General features: G+C 45.2%; 1 protein-coding gene across 1 annotated transcript in view; it reads right to left on the bottom strand.

Moving 5' to 3' along the window:
- CUNH11orf24 (chromosome unknown C11orf24 homolog) overlaps window positions 1-19,399 on the bottom strand; it is a 59,109-nt gene extending 39,710 nt beyond the window's left edge. The window contains exon 1 of the mRNA XM_019519828.1: window positions 19,367-19,399. The gene's annotated coding sequence lies outside the window, so the exon portion shown is untranslated. The remainder of the gene's footprint in view (window positions 1-19,366) is intronic.
- Window positions 19,400-19,489: the final 90 nt, after the last annotated feature.

Below are 19,489 nucleotides of genomic sequence, written 5' to 3'. Positions count from 1 at the left end.
CAGGGGCCTGGGGTCTCAACTGGCCTGGAGGTGGGCTGGAGCTAGTGTGAGCCGAAGATCCCAGTGAGGGGACCACACCCGAAGGGAAGTGATGGCAGGCAATATATGGCCTGGTATGATGGCAACAGAGTCCACCTGAAGGGAGGAACCCAGGTGGGGTCCTACAGTAGGATTCTGGGCTCCATCGTGGGGGACTGGCGCATATAAGAACATCATGATGTCATCAGCAAGGCTTGGGCTGCGATGTAGGGGAGGAATGGAGCTGCAGATAGTGCCCCCTAGCAGTGGGGCAGAAAATGGGCAGCCTCCTGCCTAATTACATCTATTTAATTAATCAAGACCAAGGCATGGCAGGCGAGAAGGTGGGTGGTTAGCCCAAGAACAGGGGGTGGGCCTGGTGGAGATGGGCCCCGGTAGCCCCCCTGTTACAGAAGCCATATAAACAGGCAAAGATAGGAAGGCGGCAAATGTACTAGGTACAAGTACCAGGTGATATTTTACTAAGACAATAATACAGAAGAGAGATTTTTAGTTTTAAATTGAAGTTACACAGATATTCCCCACTTAAAGCACCGCTGTAATTGATATTAGTTACAGAATCTAAAATGTATCAGCCTGGAAATTCTGCGGTTAAGATCACTTAGAAATATTTCTCAGCTAGAAAACAAACATGTAGGCCCATTAAAATTATCTGTAGGCTATGGCACCAAGTGTATGCTGATTCAGTTTCATGACCTGCAAGTAACTAATATGTATAATTTTAGTTGCATATTCTCATTCACACCAGACTTCCTTTTAATGGACATGTCATCAACATAGGATAACCTCTTCCCGCTTACGGTAGCTGCCTACTTACTGGATGGTTTTTAGTGCACCTTATTAAATGTACACATTTAATCTTTGTTATTGAGTCAACATTTTACAGCATGTATTTTAAATCTGGGGGCAAAGTCACTGTAGATGTAACTTCACTGACTTCATGGTCGTGACTTCAGGTGCACATGGGTCCCAAATCCAGATGATGTAAGATTCCCAAAGCTTAACAAGATCATGCACTTGCAATCTAGACAAACAAGGACAAGAAACAAATGCAAGATCCTAGCCTAGCCCAGGAGTAGCTCCCCACCCTGCCACATGCCCTGCTGGGAGCCCGTCTCCATGGAAACCCCAGCCCTGCCCTATCACAGCATGGCTGCTGGGAAATGGAGTCTGGCTGCCAGTGCCTTAAACAGACCCTGTCCCTTTTAAGAGTCTAGGAGGAATTGCCACTGTAGCGTACTGCATTCATTTTGCTCCTGCAGGATATTGTCATCTATTTCCAAGCCCACATGGCTTCTTCACCACTATAATGAGGCAACAGGGGCATTTCTGTTTTGGGTCCCAAACCTACAAGCATTTATGGAAGGTGGTTAATTTCACATATGTGCATAAATCCATTGTGGCCAATGGAACCAGCAACATGGGTTAAAGAAAAGCACTTGCATAAAGTACTTACAAGCTTAGGGTACGTATGGAAGTGCTCTGTGCACATTTCAGTGCTGTAACTTAGAGCACTTTTTATAGCACTATAAAGTTAACAGCACTTTTAAACATGACAGAAGTACAGTGTTTGCAGTGGGGGGTAAGGGGACAGGGTCTCAGACGGACACACCGGGGACCAGAGGCTTGGAGGCTGTGTATCTGCCTGCCTGTTCCAGCTGCAGTGGGTGTCCTCCATCACTGGGAGCAACCACCATGATTGCCACAATGCCAGGCACCAAGCTTCTGGTCCCTAGCCATGCAGGGTCCCAGGTGTGTACATGTTTGTGCACATGTCCTCCTCCCCCACCCCCCAGTCCTGTACGGCCCAGTTGCTGCTGTCTCAGTCAGCTGGCGGGAGCAGGATGGGTTACCAGCTTTTGCAGGCTTCACTAGGGCTCCCAGGCTACCTCTGGTGGTAGCAAACTAAGCTCCCAAAGCCCATGTGCTACTGGCAGAATTGCCAGATATTTGACCAGCTTACCCAAGTTACTTAAAGCACAGTAGGTTGCTAAACTGCTGTAAAAATGGTGCTTCAAACTTAATGCCTCATTTAAGAAAGGTTCATTTGAAGTGCTGTACCCATATTTAAAGTGCTGTAAAGCCATGCACTTCTGTTAAATCATGGTAATAAAGTGCTTTTAATGTTCGCATCCAGTTTGCATAAGCTGTGGGAGGCAATACTGACCTAATGACCATATGAGACTGCTGGAAGGTTTTTGCTTTTTTTCTACAGTGTGTTCACACTTCTTTATCACCTCCTTTCTCTGGCAATTTAATTTCACGCAAGTTTAAAATTAAACAATGCTTGGTCAGGACTAGGGGTTTCTGACCAGCTATCAGAAATGTTTAAAGCAGCATATGCAGCCTAACAGGGTGCTAAGGTGCAACTGAATAACTCCTACCATGTCTGCATAGTGAGAAGGGCTTGTACCCCAGGTTCAAGTATGCTGTGCACCCCAATTTTTGTGCATAGCCCCCCACCCCTTCAAAACACTGCTTCCAGCAGAATGAGAGGGAGAGGAAAAGGAGAAGCAGCAGCATGGAACCAGCTCTAAGGCAAAAATGTGGGACTTGGTGAAGGGATGACACAAGATCAATTTTCTGCTCCACCAAGCTCTCCATGTAACCTCAGCTCTCCTTCTGTCCAGTGGGGTTTGAAGGTAACTCTTTACCTCCCAGCGGCACCTGAGGATCGACATTCCAGATCAGGAGGTGCTGAGATACAAATAAGGAGGACCAAGTAACCCCCTTTGATCCAACAAATCGATAGGCAGGTTTAAAAGACAAGGGGGGATGGGAATTACATTTTTTCCATTTTATGTAGAATCACTACCTTAAATGAGTACCTACTACACTGTTTTTAAGTGGCTCTGTTCAACAAGCCTCCCATGTTGAAAGTGCATCTTTCCTTTAGTTTGTGGCTGTGGATGCCATCTCACTCCAGAGAAAGGATTCATGAGCTACCACATTAAATGCCAGAGCACAAAAACAGGTTGCCTCCTCTCAGATCACAGGATGGGAGAGCTCATTTCTGGCCAGGATAAGCCCTTCTGCCCGTGGTCAGGAGAGCACTGTGACCAAACTCCCTATACAATACATTGTGACACTATGATGGACACTTAGAAATGTGTATAAAAACTGAAAAGCATCATGTCTCTCCTGAGAGAGCTTTTGTGGGCACATACAGAGCCAGCCTTAGGAGTGGGGGATGCAGTGACTATGCAGGACACCACGGTCAGGGGGGCAACACACCCCCACACACACCTACCCCCCCACACCCATACCCCCCCCTCTGCTCACAGCTGTCTCCCCCAACCCCCATCCCTGCCCCAGGCAGGAAAAGCAGTGCCCAGCCCAGCTTGCTCCCCCACCTCTGCTTAGGAGGAACAGACCAAGGCAGGTGGGGTGGCACCTGCTCCAGTCCCCCTGCCTTTCTCCCACACAGCAGCAGCAATGCCTGCCCGCCTGCTCACCCACCTGGTGCACCATGCCATTCTGCCTCCCACCAAACTGCACCCTATGCCCCTGCTTGCAAAAGCACTGTTGACTTGGAGGGGCTGGGGGGTGGGAAATGCACCAAAATACAAGTTTGCCCAGGATGCCATTTTCCTTAAGGCAAGCTCTAGGTGCGTGCAGTGCATCAAGAGCTCTCATATATAAAGGTCATCAGCTTGTGCCCATTTCAAACAAGACTTTTTTTAGCTCAAGATGCTTTCCAATTCTCTGTTCCTTTTCTTCTAAGTCTGTATATTGGTTCCTTCTGGAGTCTTAAGTGGTCATTATCACCTGTTAACTAACCTTAAAGAAAGTCCCACAAAAATATGAACTGGGGATCATTTTTCTGAAGGACTGCGAGGGGTTTCCTCCTTCTCCTTGTTTCCATTTGGGAGAAAAACACATTGGATCTTTATTTCCTTCTCTTTCATTGAAGCTCCTTGCAAGATACTTAAAGAATTGATTAATCATGTCACAAAGCTGTGACCTAAAATGTCTCAAAGCGTCTCCAGAAGAGTTTCATGATAGCTGGAAAATGTATAGAGACAGCTGAGTTGACATTTGCTGCATACCTCCCGTGTTTCAGATTACAGAGACCAGCCAAAGATAAACAATATACAAAACTACAGCTTGTTACAGAGCAGCTACTGGATCAATCCAAAATACTTTTAATCAAAGAAAAATTTAGATCAACTAATTGCATCCCAGAGGAGAGAAAATTTACAGAAAAAAAAGACTTGTTTCCCTTCATGTGGACTCTGTAGCTCAAGTCTGCAAACAAATCATTAACTCATTTCAAACATACAGGAACAGGCCTGCCTAGTCCCCCACTGATGCATTAACATTAATGGTAGACAAACACATGCTCCCTCTCCCAGTAATTGCTAAATTTTCAGCAGAGACTTTTGATGTTGATTTTCCTAACATAAAAATCCCACCAAGCCGGCATTACAAACATTCTGCAAACGCAGTAAATTCAAAGGCTTATGTCCACATTTTCCAATTTGCTTTCTTTGTAAAGTAGTTCAGTCACTACTGCTCTGCAGGGAAGCAGAATTGAAAATTGCAGAAACCTCTCTGAAACGCTAGGGTCTGAAAAGAAGAATCTCTTGCAGGCACCAGTTAACCCAATACCACCCACTGTAGGCAGGAAACAGAGAACTGCTCCAAGACAGTACCACTTTTGATGCTCAAACTAGAAGTAGTAAACACCACAGAGCATTCATCACAACCATTTATGACCATATTAGAGCTCCAATTCAAAACAAGACTTGAGCATGTACTTAAGCTCAGAACGCTTCGCTGAACTGGGTTCCATGAAAGTAAAAATGTAGGGCAATGCTACAACATCCATTTAGATTGCTTGTTCTGGAAGGCTAGCTTTGCCCAGCAAAACCATACAAACTTCTGATCCAGAATCTGTTGCTTATCTATTAAACATGAAGTCATTTACACCTGCATAAAGAATTGGGAGGAGCTTTCAAGAGGAAAGGTGCTCTATAGCCCCCAGACAACATTATAACCCATTGTATTACAGCCATCATTGAAATGGAGCAATGTACAAAGAAGGCTATACACCATCAACCCTTTGCCATCAGCACAATGAAAAGATGAAATACATTTTGCAGACTTCATGCATCAGAGAAGTAAAAAGAGAGAGAACCAACTACAAAACATGTTTGAGGAAGGAACCTGCTGTTTATCAGAAAATTGCACACCCTTCTGGGACGTTTCTGAACATGTTCACATTAGTAAGAAAGACTTTTCTCCAATAAAAGTGAAACTCAGTATCTGTATGTATAAAGTCCATCTTCTAGAAACCTACAGAGAAAGGTACGACTCCTATGTTAAACTTCCTTAAACTCGGGTAACAGAACCCTCCATTAATAGCCAAAGGAACTACTGTTCACTCATGATGACAGGTAGATCTTGCTGGCTTCATCTAGGATAAATTAGGATTTGGAGGGTTTTAGAAGAACCCCCCCAAAAAAACAAAACAAAACAAAACCAAGCCCCAAAAAAACACCCCAAAAAACAAAACCCTAGAAACTGAGATACAGTAGGTCTGTGCAGGAAAAAATGCAAACTTGAAAGACAACTTCAGACTGATGTTAATGTTATTTATGTTGACAATGAGGCCAGCATCCATGAAGGATTATGGTACATATGTATATGGCACGCAGACATGTCCTCTTCAGAGGAGGGCAGGGAACTCTATCTTCTTACAAAGCATTTCTAACCCACTCTATACTCCCTTCTCACTCTATCAATATTAACCCCTCACTAATAGTAGAGTAAATAAGAAAACTTTCATTTTTTCCTCCTGTCACATTACATTTTTCTGACTTGATTAGGCCACCCAACTGTAAACCACATCCACAAAAACAGAAGAGAATATTTGTAGTATACCTCAAACACTTGCTGTTATAGCTATGCCCACTAGAAGTAATGGGGGCATGGGGATGGGAACAAAAATCACCCTTTTTACTCAGCATAGCTACACCAACAAACTACTTCCTCCAACACCCCTGTGTACAGATGCAATTTACATTAGCAAGGGAATTCTTTTGCTGATATAGGTTGTGTCTGAGGGTAAGATTTGGTCACAGCAAACCCATGAATTTGGAGGACCTATGAGTTTCATGCTGTACCTTGCCCAGCAATCAGAGGATAGAAAGAACACAGATTAATGGGAGACAAAGTTCAACCAAGGATCTGGGCGCATGAGAAAGAATGAGGATATAAGCTCTCCATACAATAACGCCTGTGAGGCAATGCACTGTAGTAAGGAAACACACTCAGTAAAGTTATTATTTAGCCGTTAAGCAGAAGGCAGGGCAGGGTGGCACCTTAGAGATTACCTAGTTCATAGAGGCATGAACCTTTATAGGCAACAACCACTTTGTCAAATGCTATGAATGGATGCATTTATGGTGTCAAACGAAGTATGCTGTTTCCTATTAAAGTTCATTCGTTCCTAAAACTAGTCTCCAAGGCAGTGGTTCTCAACCTTTTAGCTTCAAGGCATCCCTCAGATAATGCTAGCTTATGACTTTCACTTGTTTTTTGACAACGGAAAAATAATAAGAGCAATTCTTCTGTTGCAAAAAACTCAGAAAGACCACAACAGGGTATAATGGCTTTGACACAATAGATTCCTATTTGAAATGTCTGCATTTGCCTTGTGAATCATGTCCAGGTGTCTGCACACCTAAGTATTAATATTGCCTGGCACCCCATGGCAGCCTGGATGAGAATCACCTCCCTAAGTTGGCATGCTGTCCTACCTTCTGCCTGGCTTTAGACTAACATAATTAACTACCTCTGTATTCATTTTTTTTTGGTGTAAGCATACTGCAAGCATGCTTGGTAACTATTCTTCGAGTATTTCTCCCTTCTCCTCACCTCCATATGTTCTCCCCCACACAAACCTCTGTTGTAAAACTGACTAAAAACTACTGTTCCAAAATCATAGCATTACTTATATCATACAGAGAAGCGATTTAATTACACCAGAAAATTTTTTTTTTGCTGGTATAAACTATGTTTTAATATGGGACTTGCTATACCAAAAAGCCTTTGCAGTATAGACTAGCCCATACCAAGAGACAGTCTTGCCCATGGAAGTTATAGTCTAAGTCAGTTGCTCTCAAACTTTTTGAACTTCAGACACCCCTCCATAACTTTTGTGAACTGAATGGCACTCAATATTACAGATCTTACTTCTTTGCAAAAGGGCTGGGCAGTGGGGGTAGGAGACTGGCTAGGAAAGACCAAGCCTTAGCCTACATTTATCTACTTACCTCCTCATTCCTATAAGGCACCACAAATTACATGGAGGGTGCTGTTGCCCTACAAAACAGAGGTATAAGCAGCTCCAGTTTACAAAGGGAGAATGGAGTGATAGGAAGACTAGATGATTTGCCTGAGGCTATAAAGGGAGTCTGTGGCAGAGATAAGAATTGAAACCAAAACACTTAAGATTTGGTTCCATGCCTGAACTGAAAGAAAGCCTTCCTTTGATCTGAAAGCATACTACCAGCAAGGGGGCCATTTATGAAATTCCAGGGAAAGTTTTTACTTTCCTTGTGAGATATAGAAATCTATCTAGATACCTAGATAGATATCTAGACAGACAGACAGACATAAAACTGCTAAAAAAGACAGCAACATATTTTTGCTTACAAAGAAGACTAGATCAAGGTGTGAAGCCTGCTGAAAGGTCAGGGGATTTAGTGCATGCAACTCAAGTGTTTGTTGTAGACTTCATTCCGATGGCTTACTGGATTTGATGCACAGACCTCAATGACTTCTCTTCAACTTGCTCACACTCAGTAACATTCCTACAAAGTATTTACACTTCATTCTTCAATAGGTATGAATTTTATCCCCATTCATTTGTGTGCCCAGTTTCCACTGATTTGCATTGGATTTTTCTCTCCCCTTGGACTTTTCAGATCAGTTTCAAGTAGATCCAGATGGAATAAAAAAAATCCTCCTGAGGGTGGAAACTTACCAGGCATGCACTCAAAACTGCTTTCTTGCTGGCAGGAGTTACTGGGCCTGTGGTAGAAAACAAAGCAAATAAGCCAGGGCAGAGAATAGCTACAGCTAAAAAGAGTCAATCCCTGCAAGTATAGATTAGCTGTAAAAAAAAATACTACTTTGTGCATCTATAGTGCCCTTCCTGTGAAACTATCAAAGCATTTCACTGAAATGTGGATGGGATAAAGGTTCACACTTGTTATTTTCCACGTAGGGAAACTAAGGCAAAAGAAAGATTAAGGTGAGGATTCAGCAAAGAACACATTTTTAACTCCTGCTGAAATCAATGAGACTTAGGATATGGACACATGTAGACTTGGAGCTGTTTCAAAAGGGGAACATTTCAAAGGGGAGTTGCTGATCGGAGGTGAGCAACATGTTCCAACAATTAGATGTGGACAAGCTGGGACAGACACAGATGTAGCAAAACTGCTCCAACATTAACCCTGTTAGAACAATTTCAGAGCCCCTGGGGGCTGCTTGCTACATATGTCATAGGCTGCATTCAATGGGGGCTGCGTGGGTTCCCTGGGACCTCTGCTGTGGGCAGCCTCCCTGTCATGTGAGCAGTATTATCTCCCCACCACTGCTGCTACACAAACAGTGCAAACTAAAGCCGTGCGAAATTTTGCCTACTGTTTCGTTTCAAAGCTGTTTCAATGCATTTTGAGCTTGAAACAGCAAAATCGAAACAAAACAAAAAGCTTCCAAACAGCTTTGAAACAAAATGAGGGCACATGAAACATTTTGAAAGTTCTAAACATTTCAAGTTTCGAAGCAGCCAGGTGGTGGGAGGCAGGGGTCAAGGCTGCACTCCAAGTGGCTCTGTATTCATCCCATGGCAGGAAGTGGAGCCAGCTGGAGCACAGCCCCACAGCCTGCCCTGGGGTGCAGCCTCTGGATCTGCGCACCAGATGACAGGAGGCTGCTGCTGCAGCCCTGGTGCTGCCTGAGTCAGGTGCTTCCCACCTGCGACCAGTCCTGCTGATGGTGGGGGAAATCCCCCTCAGCCAAACCCCCCACGGCTGATCACTGCCATCACTGCTTCTGGGAGCGGCTACAGCGATTGGCCGGCGCTTGCTCCCAGAAGCGGCCGCAGCCACTCCCAGAAGCAACGATTGGCCTGTGCTTGCGCGCGGGGTGGGGCAGGTCGTGCACTGGCACTCACCCCCGCCTCCTCCTGCCCATCGCCTAAGCGGCAGACACGGTTGGTCAGGGGGTGTACTGGTGCTCTACGTAACACCACTGCCTTTCAGAGACTGTGGATCCCTTTGGGCTAAGCAGTATGCACACATATATAATGAAAAGGTATGCCCTGCCCCAAAAAGTTTGACCTAAGCACAGATGGACAGACAGGGGGGACATAGGGAGACATTTACGATCAGCATAAGTTGTTCAACAAACTCTCTGAATGAACTGCCTTTTGCAAGCCAAAAAGGAACCCATGAACATGAGTAAAATCATTCATTTTCCTCTCCCCAAATGATCCAGGAAAGAAAAAAGCAAAAAGATTTTAGTTGTGTGTTCAGGGGCGGGAGCAGATTCAGAGGGGTACAATGGCATGGCTGCATTCCCCTCTCTGACCACATGGCAGGAGCAGCAGCTGGGGACTTCAAGTCCCTGAAGAAGGTAAAAATCCCCTCTTCCTATGCTATAAGGCAGCAGGTCCTAAACTCTAACAGATTGCACACCACCAATTTAAAATGATATAACCTTAAGTACCACCAGCGAATTTCTGTCAAATAAAGTAATTATAATAAATCTGTTAACACATACCACTGACAGGTTGTCTGCGTACCACTGGTGGTACCTGTACCATAGACTGGGAACCGCTGCTCTAAGGTACTTCCCCCTCCCCACTCAATCCCCTCCCATACCTGCTGCTGCCCTGGGGGCAAAGGGAGCTCCAGAGCTGCTCTAGCTGGGCTCTGCACAGGACAGTGGCAGCAGTGGTGGAGGTGGGTGGGTTCCCCTTGGGTGTTCCCCACCTACTCAAGTAAAGATGTGGGGAAGGGGAATCCGGCCACCTGTCATCACTGCCCTGGGCTGAACCCAGCTCTTGTGCATCCTTGCTGGACCAGCTCTGGAGCTTCTCTTGGCTCCAGGACTGCAGGGCCAGTGGCAGGTAGGACGGGGGGGAAGGGAGGAGAAGTGATGGGGAGGGAAGGAGAGGGGATTCTTACCTGCTTTGGGAGCTTTAAAAAGCCCCTGACTGCTGCTCCTATGGCATGGTCTGCTCGTCCTGGTTGGAGGTGGGGGCAAGGGAAAGGAGGCTGGGAGTAGGGATACAGCTACCCCTGCAGAGCTGGCGGCTGCTCCTCCACCCCCTTTGAAAAATCCTGGATCCACTTCCGTCTGTGAGTTCTTGCAAAAATCAAACAAAAACCAAATAAGAGAAATTTAAGTGATGGTCACATATGGTTTAATATTTCAACAACCAGCAGTACCAAATACAAGGGTAAGCAATACAAACTGACCCAGCTGAACCTGTGCTCTGCATCTTGGATATCACAATGAACATACACTGCATTTAAGATTCCTCATATGAAAGGTATATTTTATGTAGCCTATTTACTTGTATACCACATGTGCCTTTCTCCCCAAAAATCAAGCCCCCAGAATTGGCATGACTGTCATAATTGGGGAAGCTGATTTTCTGCCTGGAATAGAATACTGTCTTTTAGCTACTCCTGGTATCTCGTCCTATTGCAGAGCATTGCAGGCATTTTAATTCTTTCCAACATTTTGATCCACCGATGCAGACCAGTCTTTAGCAGCAACTAGGGTTTCCGCTTTATGTTAAGCAAGCCAAGGAGGGTGAGTGAACAACGTCACTCCTCCATGCAGCCCTAACGCTGCAAAAAAACAAACAAACATTATTTTTTTCATTCTACCTTCCCCCATAAAAGCATCTTACTTGGGTATATGTTGGTTGGTATTTGAGAAAATACGTTATTTAGTTACAAAGGAGCAAACTGCACACACAGGTACAACCTTAAGCGTTATGGATGCCGTTGGTGGCAATCCCTCGATTTAAGGATGATCTCCACCATGGCTCACTGATGTGTCTTGATGACTCCAATCCTTGAGCCACAGATCTGTCCACAGAAGTTGCAGGTCTTTTCACAGGGGAGAGCAGGCCATAAGCTGGGATTTCTCTCCTTTTCCTTCCTCTGCTCTGTCTTCTTTACTTCAAGAACATGACATTTTACCTGGAAGTGGGCTGCTGTTTGGTTGAGGCTGAAGCACCACCGGAGTTGGTTAGCAGCCAGCTCCTCTCAACTCTTGATGTCAGCATTTGTTTTTTTGAGGTATGCCTTCAATGTGTCCTTGTAGCATTTCCTCTGGCCACTGCAAGATCTCAGACCGCAAAAATAAGCTGGGATAGAGCACTTGATTTGGGAGTCAAGAGTTGGGCATCTACAGTGTCCAATCCAGCAAAGCTGGTGCTCAAAGATCACAGATTTGATGCTGGTAACATTGACTTCAGCAAGGATGCTGGTGTTTGCACAGCAATCTTCCTATTGGAGGAGGAGGATTTTCTGAAGGCATCATTGGTGATACTTCCCCAGGCTCTTGAGATGACAATGGTAGGTCACCCATGTTTTACATTCGTAGAGGACAGTGGGGATGATGACAGTGTTTGTTGTAGACCTGGAACTTGGTGTCTTACAGATGAAAAAAAGGGGTAGACAGACTGTGTGCTACCCCATGCATCTTACTCACATAATACCTTTTGTTTCAAAGCATTTCACACATTCCCATTCCCAAATTGCAGCCATCACTGAAGTGGAGATATTTACTGTTTACAAGATTGAAAAGAAATAAAGAACACAGTGTCCAAATGAGAGTTCAGATTGAGTTCTAGGTATGCACTGATACACTGCACAGGATCAGTCTGTTATCTCCAAAGACACCCTAATTTCTAGGGCAAAGACTGTTATGACCCAATTTTTGAGGCAAATCCAGAAATGCTGACAAATATTCATCTATTATCTGTTACATAAGAGGTGAAGCAGCAGTTTGCCTGCTCATTTCAACACCACCTAATAGACAGGAAAGCAAACTTCTTGGAGCTAAAGAAACAGTCATGGATGATGTAACACGGCTCCAGGGTGGCCGTGATGTCCCTGGAGCTCCCTCAGCACTTTTCAACCTGGATCTCTTTGGGCAATTTCCCCTTCTTGCCTGCCAAGCCTTCATGAAACGATGCTTTCAGAAAAGGGAGGCTGTTCCACGGCTTCCCAAGTCAGATCTCTACATGAGCACCAATGTCGCTGCTCATTGCCTTAAGGGCTCATTGCGTATCTCCAACCACCCCTTACACTATCAGACGATACTCATTGCCCTCTTTCTCTTTGTTGTTTCTAACAACCCTCTCTGGCTATAGGTCCCCTGGCCCTCCTGGACTATGGGCTCCTTGGCCCCCTCGGCCTCCGGCCCACATCTCTGAGCCCTGGCCCTGCTAACGCTTGCCCCTCTTGGGCTACAGACCTCTGAGCTCTCTAGCCCTGCTTACACTAGTTCTTCCTCACTCTCTTAAGCTCAAGCTCTCTACCTCTGGGCCCCAAGGACACAATTCTGTGTTCCCAGGCCTCTTAGTTCCTTCCTCAAACCTCCTAAGTTGCTTACCCTAGCTCAGATGTTACCCAGGAACCCTGCTGTAGCCCTGCTGCCTAGAAGCTGCTCTCTCCGTAGCCTCAGGGCTAAACAGCCTGACCAGCTCAGGTCCTGGACTTACATGCTTCAAGCCCAGTCCCTTTCTGGTCAGGTGGCTCTCTAACTGGCCCCTGCCACACTTGCAGGCTACTTCTCATGCAGCCTCTTCCCCTCAAAGTGGCAGGCATGCTAAGCACCCTGGCACAGATGGCATCCAGTAAATGCTGCTTCCATGAACAAATCTACTGTATATTGCACAAATGAACAGCAAGAAAGCCTAGAAATTTAAAAGCTAGTGGAAACAACATCTGAGGAAAGAAAGAGAAGAAAAGAGAAGTGTCTTAATATATTGACTACAATGAAAGATAGGCTCAGTTTCCATCACGGATAGATCCAAAGGGAGTGTGGCGGCATGGATGGATATTCCACCCTTTCTGATCCTACCAAGGGAGCAGCAGGTTTTTTTTTTTTTTTAAGTCCCCAAAAAGATAAGAATTCTGGCTCCCAGCCTCTTGCTCTCTGCACCCTGTCTCTTCTCCTCCCTCATCAGCACATCCTACTCTTCCCCGACCTGCTACTGCCTCAGTTCCCACTGTCCCTGGCTGATCGGGGGCTGAGTGGGGGGACAGGAGACTCTAGAGTTTTTCCTGCCCCATTACAGCCAGAATCAATGGCAGCAGCAGGTGGGAAGGTTCCTCCTCTCTCCAGGTGTTCCCTGCCAGCCCGGAGCAAGCATGGAAGGTGGGGGAACCCACCTGTCACCACTTCTGCTGCTGTCCCTGGCTGCTCCTGCCCCCCCCCCCAACCCACAACCCAAGGGGAAACAGGCAGGGAGGAGGAACCTGCCTGTTGCAAGCACAGTCCCTGGCTGGAGCTGTTCCTAAGCCTCCCTCCATCTCCTGAACCAGCTGTGGATAGGGTCAGTGAAAGGGGATGGGGAAGAATGGAAGGAATCCATCCATGATTTCCATATGTCTGATTTTTGACTCCTACTTCATGTGATCTACTCTTAGAACAGAGGAGGAATTTAGGAGAAGTCTGGGATGAGCTGAACAGGCCATTGTGATTTATGTGACTTTGCTGGGAGGAAAGAGACATGAAGATTCCAATTTCAACATTTCATGAAAACTTAATTAAGGCTTTAGATGCATATCCATTAACTGTGAACATCATCCACTATAAGTCCTTAATATTTGAAAGTGTGGAAACTCAAAGAACTTGTCACTAATGGCCTTATAAGGTTGTTTAGCCTCGCCTTACCCACTCCATGTACTTCGTTGGCACCCGCCCCTCATGTATTAAGAGCCTACATAAATAGGTTGAGCATAAATAGGATGTAAATATTGTTTAAAAATTAGCTGTTTAAACCCTCCTAATTATATTGGTTAACTGTTTAACTGATAACACATACCTATAGAGAAGCCAGCACCCACTTTGCTCACCACAAGGCAAGAAGCACACAGGCAGCAAGAGGTGCTCCTGTTGCCAGCCATCATGCCCTGCCCTACCTCCCCTCCTTTGGGGAGAAGGCTGGCTTGACTCAGCTCCACTGCCTCCTCAGTCCCAGCACTTCAGTTTATATGGTGCAAACTGCTGGTGGGAGGGGTAGGTGGCATGCAGAGGTGAAGGATAATCTGGAAAAGTAGTACTGGTAAACCACCAGGGGTGTACAAAATGGGCCCTATTCAGTTCAGATTCGGCCTGAATTGGGGACAGCGATTGATTCATATCACTGTCCCCAGTTCGATTTGGCTGAATCCAAATCTGAAGATTCAATGCCGATTCGGAGAATCAGCGATTCGGCCATAGAGACAGCTTTAAATGTTTTTTCTACATACCTTGAGGTACCAGCTGCAGCTCATGACTGCTATGATGCTGGGGCAGATGGAGCATCCCACAGAAGCGTAGGGGGCCCCCCACATGCTCGGTGGCTAACCCAGAAGTGGACCAGAAGGCACCAGTCGCCAAGCCAGAGGTGGGGGTGTGGCAAGGCCCCCCAGCGCACTCCCCAGCAGACCCAGAAGTGCTACTGGTCCACTTCTGGGTCTGCTGCTGAAAGTGCTGGGGAGCCCCCCGCACTTCTGTGGGACATTCAATGCACCCCAGCATTGCAGCACTCACGAGCCCCTGCTACCTAGAGGTACGTAGAAAAAACATTTAAAGCTGTGTCTATGTCCAAATCGCCAAATCTTTCCAAATCTCTCCAAATTGATCTGGAGAGATTAAAGGGTCCCCTGATTCAATTCAGGTTCGGAGGTTTGACCACTGAATTGGGCTGAACCTCTGCCAAATCGACTCAGGGACCAAAACTTTGCGCAGCCTTATAAACCATGCAATTATTCACACAATGTAGTCTGTTTTAAACATTAACCATAATGCATTAATGGTATAAATGTAATTATAATTTAAACATTTAACCTTTCATGTCACTACTGCTTTGCACACATAAACAAACTTCCAGAATGCTCCTTGGAAGTGGTTAAACGTGAACTCCATTTAGCCAACTGGAAAACAAAAATGGGGTGATAAATTGACCTGTCCATGGCTGCAGAACAAATCAGTGATGGAACTGGAATTAGAATTCAGAGCGTTTCAATGCCTAAGCCTGTTATAACTTGCAGCAGAAGCTGCAACAGTGCTGAGGTATCTACCAAAGGCTAGATTCTACACATCTCACGCAAGATGGAGTCTCTGTTCCATCCTTAAGAAGCAGTTTTCTTACCCAACAGACAATAATTCCAGCTGTACAGGTATTATTGAAGGGGCAGTAAATAGAGCTCAGGAGGTCTCCAGGATGAGGCTGCAGATCCTGTGAAGCACAGACTGAACCCGACACACCTCATAAGCTATAATGGACAAAGAGAACCAGCAAATATTGATGGGGGAGCTGCAAGATTTCTTTTCCCAGTGTTCATTTCAAGCATGATGGTGCAATATTTCGCTCCCATGGAATTTCCTTGGGGTTCAATTCTTCTTCTACCTCCATTGTGGTTTATAGATTCAATTTTAAGTCAAAAGCAACCATTAAGGTAATCCAGTCAGGCCTCCTCAATAACACAAGCCATTGAATTTCACTTCATAATTACTGCAAAGGGAATTCTTCTTCCATACTACATAAATAAATATCACCAAGCCTCATAACAGGCAGCTTATGTACAGCACCTTATTTAGCAAGATGGTTGATCTTTTAAGTACTTCAATGAGTAGGTTGCCAGCTGGTAGAAACAGTCTACTGTAGAGCAATGACCAGTCTATAACGAGCGAGGATCTGCCTGCAAGTGGACTGAATTTACTATTTCCCCTGATAGTTCTAAGTCAATTATGCACATCGAACAAAAATTATTTTGAATGTATTTAAAAACAAAACGGCAACACTTTGTGTGTGCTGGAGGGGAGGGTAAATAAAAGCAGACTATAGCAGTGTCTGAATATATCCATATGTAGGATTCCGATACGAGACCAGGCCTCAAATTTAGACATATGCAACAGCAAAGCAGAGGTATGCTCCCAAGCTCAAATGAATTTCAAGTGTTTGCGAATGCATTTCAAATGTTTGCATGGGTACCGTACGAGGCAGAGATTAGGTCTGTAAGAAAATGCTTATGTAAATATTTCTCACTGGATGTTATATTATGTCACATCCGGAACGTTTGCTTCAGCAAGGCTAAAGCAATCATTGCATACAGCTTCTCTTTGTAAATACATGTTGACATACGGAGGTGTGTGCCTCAGCAATGATTTCTGAGGCAGGAATTCTGAGGATGTAGACATATAGGTGGTCAGGAATTCTCAGGATGTAGACATATAGGTGGTCAGATCTGTTAACTGAGTTGCTTTGCGCATCCTGCAGAGGTATACAAGATCCATCAGGATCCAACAGGGATGTTGAAGGTTGATGGTTTATTTTGAACAATGTGGCTTCTGCTCCACATCAGCATGTATTTGAAAGAGAATGGAGTTATAGGCTGTACTAGAACAGATGGGCAACAGGGGGTGGGAGCTGGAGAGGGAAGGGAAGTTATGAAAAAAAGAATGTAGTCCTTTTTTTTCCCCATAATTTCAAAATCTGAAAAATTGGGGCCTGATAGACGTTTACTTTGAGACGTGATGGGATCTAATCTTTGATCCCAACAGTCATGGTTCCTGCCATGACACACATGCATGCCACACATGCCTGGATCCCAATCATTCCTTACTTGCTGATGCAGGGGAAGCCAGTCTCTAGCCCAAGCCAACAATCAGCTAAGCCTGATGTTGGGCTCCCTGTACACTGGGACCAGTTAGGCAGCATATGGGGTTTTGACAGGTCCCAGACACACATTTAGTAAGGCAGGGGTGGGCAAAATACGGCCTGTGGGCTGGATTCAGCCCACCAACTGATTTCAATCCAGCCCGCATTTGGGTGCCCGCCAAGTGAATGGACCTGGTTGCTCTGGTTCCAACACCGTCACGGCACCAGGTGGCTGGGGCTATTTTTGGTGTGCCAGGAACTCTCTCTTTTTCTGTCTGGGCCAGGGCTACCACCAGTGCAGAAGTGGAAGCATGTGGGGCATGTTACAACTGTGCAACCCACTCATAGCTGAAGCATGCCCCAAAACACCTCCACCCCCGCCTCTCTCCCAGTCTGGACCTGGCAGCTGCCAGCCATGTCCACAGCTACCCAAATATGGCCAGCAGCTTCTGTGCTGGAGCTGTGGGCACAGGGGTGGGTGTGCTAAAGCTGCAGGCAGTTTCAGACTTCCATGATGGTTGCAGCCTGCAGCTGTAGCATCGTGCTGGAAGGCTTGTCTAACCTCTCAACTAGAGTTGGTCCAATAAAAAACAGTACCTCACAAGTCCTGCTTTCTGCATATCCCCTGGACCACCAACACCACTATATTGAAACAAGCAGTGAATTCCATAATTTCATCCTCAAACTTACTTCCATCCATTTCCCAAAGTTTGTACCAGCAGATTTCACTGTTGATGGCAAAGGCTGTGGCATGAGGCGCATAAAGGCCTTGCTTAGAATTACGGCCGCAAGTAAACAAAGGCAAAAGCTACATGCATAGTCCATTTTAAGCAGATGTAAAAAGGTATCTACATTGGCATTTACTTAAAGCTTTTTAGCTTAACATGGTCTTTTCTCATCAGATGAACAAACTTTCAGGACAAGTGCAACAATCCACTAGACCGTGAAAATCAATTTTAAAAAGTGATCTCTCTCTTATGCACTTATTACAATGTCATGTTTATATTAGCATACTTTGTGGTGGATTATTATAGTAGATAGGGAGGATGGGGATGCATGTTTGTCAGAGAAATAGAGTGAATGACCTATATTTATGACTTACTTTTCAGAACTGCTAAGCATCCACAAATCCCACAAAAGTCAGAAGAATGACAGGTGCTCTGTACCAAGGCAAATAAGCCCATCAGTGGGAATTCTAGGAGTTCCTAAATGCAGTCCCTCTTGTCTTCTCTAAACAGAGCTGTTTCTCCCAATAAACAATTCTATTAGGTATTAGGAGAAGGACTCTTACCTTTTCCAAAGTCAGGCACAGATTCATGTGGTCAATAGCGGTGTTCTTAAAGTACTTTATCTGGAGGACTAAAATAGGGCTAGCAGAAAAAAAAAATCTTAAAAAGCAAAATGTGTGTGCATGATGGTGAGGTTAAGGCAGGGGTGGGCAAAATGGTGGATCTGGCTGGCAACCAGACTCCATTTCGCAGCAGTCCCTGCCCGTCACTGGCATGGTTTCAAGGGAGACCCAAGGAGCCATAGTGCTGTGGCAGCGCAGGGCCAGGGTTTCTGTGGGTATAGGCCCCAGCAGTGCTGGCAGAGTGCATAGCTGGGCAGGGAGCTGCCCTGGGAGTGGGATTTTGTGGCAGTGATGGCATGGTCTAGAGCCAGGGTAGAACCACGATCCCCTGCCCAGGGTGTACGGGTAGCAGATCACAGCTCTGTCCCAGCCCCAGACCATGCTGTCACTGCCACAAGATCCCAGCCCTGAAGCAGCTCCCCACCTAGAACCACAGCAAAGGCATCTCTCTGCAGAAAGTCAGATGTGCAATAGAAAACAGTCATTTCCAACATTTAGTAACATCACATAAGATTTTCATGCTAATACCTGAAGAGCCAAGTTAAACCAATGGGAAACCTTACTTTGAAGTATGACAAAAATATACAGGCAAGGAAAATATTATGCATTCCCCCTTTACCTATAGTAATCTACATATTAAGATCAATGCATCCAATTTGCACAAAGAATTCTTAAATACAAGTCTATCAAGACAGTGGTAAAAGTGATCAGTTATATAAAGGACACTGGCCAGCTATATTTTTAGGAGAGCCCTTTGTAAAAAGGTGGAATAAGCTGTATGCAATACAGATGATGAGCACTTTATTTTTTGGAGAGGAAGAACTGTTAGCCACATTGGACAAAGTTAGCTTGTCAAGTATCCGTTATTGATCCATTTCAGATCTAGGTGTTCTCCTTAAAGAGTATGAAGCTTACAGCCCCAAACTTAAAAAGGTTTGCAGACAGCTTAACTTCATATACTGACATTGAGGGAAGCTCACTCACAGCAGTCAAGGATGTGCCTAACTTTTGCAGGAACAGGGCCTAAAATAGTAAAGTTTAGACAGAGAGAGATTCTGCTCCACCTCTTCAGCACTTCCAAGGGTGATCCTATTCCATCCTGCTCAAGTCCCTGAAAAACAATTAATGCAAACAGTCTTCCTCCTGTTTGTTGTTGTTTTGTTTTTTTGTTTTTTTGTTTTTTTTTT

This window comes from Gavialis gangeticus, unplaced genomic scaffold (assembly GCF_001723915.1).
Source record: "Gavialis gangeticus isolate Ggan-Ray unplaced genomic scaffold, GavGan_comp1, whole genome shotgun sequence".
In the NCBI taxonomy this organism is placed as follows: domain Eukaryota; kingdom Metazoa; phylum Chordata; order Crocodylia; family Gavialidae; genus Gavialis; species Gavialis gangeticus.
The sequence above is the reverse complement of the archived record's forward strand: the minus strand, read 5'-3'. Positions and strand labels throughout refer to the sequence as shown.